Source organism: Ailuropoda melanoleuca, chromosome 18 (assembly GCF_002007445.2).
Source record: "Ailuropoda melanoleuca isolate Jingjing chromosome 18, ASM200744v2, whole genome shotgun sequence".
Classification (NCBI taxonomy): Eukaryota; Metazoa; Chordata; class Mammalia; order Carnivora; family Ursidae; genus Ailuropoda; species Ailuropoda melanoleuca.
Genome location: NC_048235.1, coordinates 15,174,776 through 15,179,665, shown reverse-complemented (window position 1 = coordinate 15,179,665; position 4,890 = coordinate 15,174,776).

Here is a 4,890-nt window from a genome sequence, read left to right as displayed (position 1 = left end):
GGCCTCACATGTGAGAAGTACTCCTTTGGAGACTATTCCTGTTTACAACACTGTTGCCTGAAACCATATTCATTTTATCTGATATCCTTTATTTTATTTAATTTTTTTTAAGATTTATTTATTTGACAGAGAGAGAGCATGCATGCACGCATATGCAGGGGGGAGGGAGAGGGAAACAGAAACTCCAAGCAGACTCTGAGCGGAAGCCCCACGCAGGGCTCGATATGACAACCTTGAGATCAGGGCCTGAGCCAAAAACCAAAAGTCAGACCCTTAACCAACTGCGCCACCAAGGTATCCCTATCTCATAGCTTGTATTTTAGAGATGGAAACCTCGCTCTCTAGAAAAACTTACATGCTTCCATTTGGAAAGGCCAATGGGAACTATAGAACATTTTATGTTTCTTTGTCAAGAACTCAGCTAAATTTAGAACTCGGCTGCTATCGTAACCAAACCCTACACCTGATATATTTCTTTCCTCCTTTCATTTAACTAAAATCAATTCTTTCGTTTTCTTTTGAATTGTCCTGTGTATTATGTATTTGAAGATTCAAAACAATATCAAATCTGTGTGGGGAGAAAGAGCTCAGAAGTCATATGTAAATAGATTAGAGTAAAACCAATTAACATTCTTCAGTTAAAGTCACATCATCAGTGACAGGCACAACAGCATCACTCCCAGTCCCACCATGGCACCTAGTTCAACTAAACATGACGTTGGAGAGGGTCTGAGAACCATTTACGACCAAGTATATAAAGACTGTCTGTCGTCTGGTCTCCCAGAGCAACTCCACAATAGGAAACCTTTGGGGAAGGAATTAGTCTCTGTATATGAGTATAACTTGAATTCTAGGACTATTGTTAAAAAAAAAAAAGTTCATTCCTTAAACCAGTAATTGTTCCCACTGAACTGGCGATTTAAATAGGAAAGTACTATCCAGAGCTGGCTAGTGTACAGGGAGACAGGAATTCTCATACCCTTCTGGTGTGAGTGTCCATGAGCACAATTTCAGAAGGCAACATTGCCTAGTGGTTAGCAACAAGAGTTCGGACTCAGGAAGACCTAAGTCCCAGTTCTGGTTTTCTTACTTTCTGGATATGTGAAATTGGCCAATTTTTTAAGTCCTTTAGGCCTCGATTTTTTAACCATCTTTAAAATAGGCATAATGGTAAAATTAAATTTTAATGTCGTAGTGAAGGTTCAAATACAGTGCCTGGCATGCTGTAAGCATTTATATGTTTGATTTCATTACGATGATTACTTCATATTGTGATCTGGCTATACATACAAAGCCTTTAGATTAAACATTAGCTTCTGATCCAGAAATTCCACTTTCAGGAACTCAGCCTTAGTAAATAATTAAAGGCACCCGCAATGATTTAGCTGCCAGGGCATTGTGGAATTTCAGAGGCAGAATTCTGAATATCACTTGTGTGTTTTGGGTTTGGAGCTAGAACAAAAAGGCACATACTGGGTGTCTAGTAACTCCAGGTCTCACCTGTTGATAATTAACCTTTCTAGAATTCTTTCAAAGTGAAATAAAGAACTTAAATTTTTGATTATTCTATAAGAATAATACTATCTGGAATGGTGGTCTTGAAATTTAGGGTCAAAGCAACACTTTAGAACATGATTGTCAACTTGCAATTTTTCCTGAGGCTTTAAGTTTGGGTTTTGTTTCTCATCTCTAGTGAAGAAATGCTTTTAGCTGACAATAACTAATTAATAACAAGATTAGCCTTAGGGCAGTGTTTACTTGCTGTGATTCCCTAAACCCCCTGTATGAAAATTCACTGATTTGTTTGTCAAACATGCAGATTCCTGTGTTCATCTCAGATCTGCTAAATCAGAATGCTGGACAGGACGTTGGAAATGTGCACATTGCAAAAGTACCAGAGGTTAAACAGGCTGAAGCTTTGGTCCGAGGCCCCGTGGGGATGAGGAGAAGCAGCCCACCCAGGAGAGCAGTTGCAGATCTTCTCAGGTGGAGAGATTCAAGGTCAGGACCCGTCATGGCATTATTTGAAAAGACAAACATAAGAATAAATGACTTTTGAAAGGAAAATGGAAGCAGGCAGGGTGATTTTGCACTCCGCTGCCTTGTGAGGATATATTAGGTCATTGGTCCTCATCGGTTTCTATCTATGTATGTTTATAGGATTCTACCAGTAGGTTTTTCCATAGGACTTTCTTCTGTAACGATTGTACATATAAGCATTCCATTCCTTAAGGGGCACTTTCTTATAAACTCTAATATCCCTAACAAAAAATAACAGCTGCCCAGCCAAGCTCTGGCAAAGGGTTTCATTTTTCTCTCTCCACTCTCTTTGTTGGTGTTAGCCTGAAATTTATCATCACAGGTGAATGCAGTTGAAAGATTGGCTTTCAAAAGGTCAAGATGGTCCCCTCCATGGCCACCATTCTGTAGAACAGAAGGAATTCCCTCTGCATTCTTTCTACATTGTCACCTATTTCTCATTTAGTTTGAGGTGACAATAAAGAATTTGATCATTCATTTTTAAATTGTATATCACTGTTTCAAGCAATTTCGTTTAAAAAAATAAGTGAGAACAGCGTTTTAGTAACCCAACTCTGTGATTACGGACCTATTAACAGGGGGTGGAAACTTTTGCTCTGGAGCCTTCCATGTATATTGCCATAGAAGTCAGCTGTTTAAAAATGACATGGCTCAAGGAAATTGCTGATGAAATAAAGAGAAGGAGTAGCTGATATGGAATTTCTTAACTGGCCAAAGATGTATATATTTGTGTGTATTCAATTCATATATGTCAAATACGCATATATACCCTTGTCTATACGGTAGGATACGCCTACCTACTATACTATATAATTATTAGGCATAAAAAGGGTTCACATTAATGACAAAAATTAAAGGTTACTTTAACATAAACCAGAGTTTTAGGCGTTTCCCCCCATATTCCAATATCTAAAATCTGAGTCTAATATGTAAGGTCTGAAGCCAAGTATTTTTTATTTAACTTGGTCATCCTGGCACCAACCAGTCCCATTCATCCCATCCTAGCTCCCATTTTGCCCACTCACACACATACACACACAATTTATCCACATGGATATAGACATAAGCTTCCAATGTAATTTCTCAGTAACTGAAATTACAGCTCTCCACATGGGGTGTCATATCTAAGTGTCCCCCCCACCTTGACTAAGATTCCTTGCGTTTTATAAAGGGCCGTAAGTTCCCATTTAATGTCTCTCTCTCGCACCACTGAGGCACCCTTTGCGCAGTAGTCCAGTCTCCTGAGCTGGAGAGTGAGAAATCCTGGCCAAGGGCCAACAGGGTAGAAAGAGGAGAAGGATACCAAGAGAATGTTCTCCTGGCACCTGGGAATCTTGAGACAGAGTGGGGAGGCCAGAGTGGAGAAGCAAGGAGGGCACAGTCTATGGGGATAGCTTAAAAATATAGCCAAAGCTGCAGACATGTCCCGAGCCTTTAGCACAAAACCCCTAGCACCTGTATCCAGAGATCATCCTCTTTAGGCAAGTGGGGAGGCTGGGAGTGGGGGGGACGTTTATCAAATGTTCTTACCCAATCCCCTGAGCATTCTTTGAAAGATCGTTTTCTGAGCTTCCACTGTCCCAATAATCTGCAGTTCTTGTTTACAAATTTAAAATAAAATGAATCTTATTGTTCAATCAGAATTTAAGGGTTTTTTTTAAAGCCTAGAAAATAACACGTTGGCATAAACACACTTTCTACAAAGAGTAAATAACTGTAATTAGAGCCTGTCTTATTTTAATTGAGAGAAATTTCTGTAGCTAAACACAAAATAGGAGCTGGAATAGGAGCTAGGAGGCCACCGGAGCTAAGGAAATAGGAAGAGCAGACCAAAGGCACCTGACATGATCTTCGCTCAAGAACTTCAGAGCTTCCCTGAGGACCCGCCTCTCTCCTTAATGATGGAACCTGGAGATATGTAGATGCACTTGCTGTCTTTAGTGTTCTGCTCGGCTGGGCGTTAAGTGTGTTGGCCTGAACGCTGCCTGACTTGGCCTGGGTGTGGCAGATTTCTCTACTCTGCTAGGTCGGTACTGCCGACTGCTTCGTGAAACTCCTGCAGCACTGGGACAAGACGCTGTTACATTATCCATTTGGAAATTCTCTCTCACACCTCTGTCCTCCCTTTGGAGCTGCCTTCTCAACTTACCACGGCCCCTCCAGCCACCTTCTTTAATGTTCCCTCCATCCAAACACATGAGTTCTATCTTGGGCTTCTCACTCTACCCACTCTTCTGGAACAATCTCATCTATTCCCGTGGCTTCAGTTATAATCTTCATATCCAAATATTCTTTTTTTAAAAAAAGATTTTATTTATATATTCGACAAAGAGAGACAGCCAGCAAGAGAGGGAACACAAGCAGGGGGAGTGGGAGAGGAAGAAGCAGGGCCCCAGAGGAGGAGCCTGATGTGGGGCTCGATCCCAGCACCCTGGGATCACGCCCTGAGCCGAAGGCAGATGCTTAACAGCTGAGCCATCCAGGTGCCCTTCATATCCAAAATATTCTAACCTGAGTTTGGAGCTCTGTATTGAGTTCTAGACCCTAACATCCATCTGTACATTAAACGACTCCCCTTAAATATCCAGCAGACACCTCGGGTACCAGCGTCTAAGATGGAACTCATTGTTGTGTACCCTCCCCCAAAGGCTGCATTCCCCAACTAAGCACACGTCACCATCACTCTGTCCCTGTGTCAGCAACCTGGGCATGGCCCTGGGCTCTTCATTCTTCCACGAGTCCCCTCTCCCTCCCACACACCACATCGAAACAGTCACCAAGTCCTGTCATCCTAAAGGATTCTACCACTCCCCGTTCCCCTGCTTCTAGCCTAGTCCAGGCTAACATCGG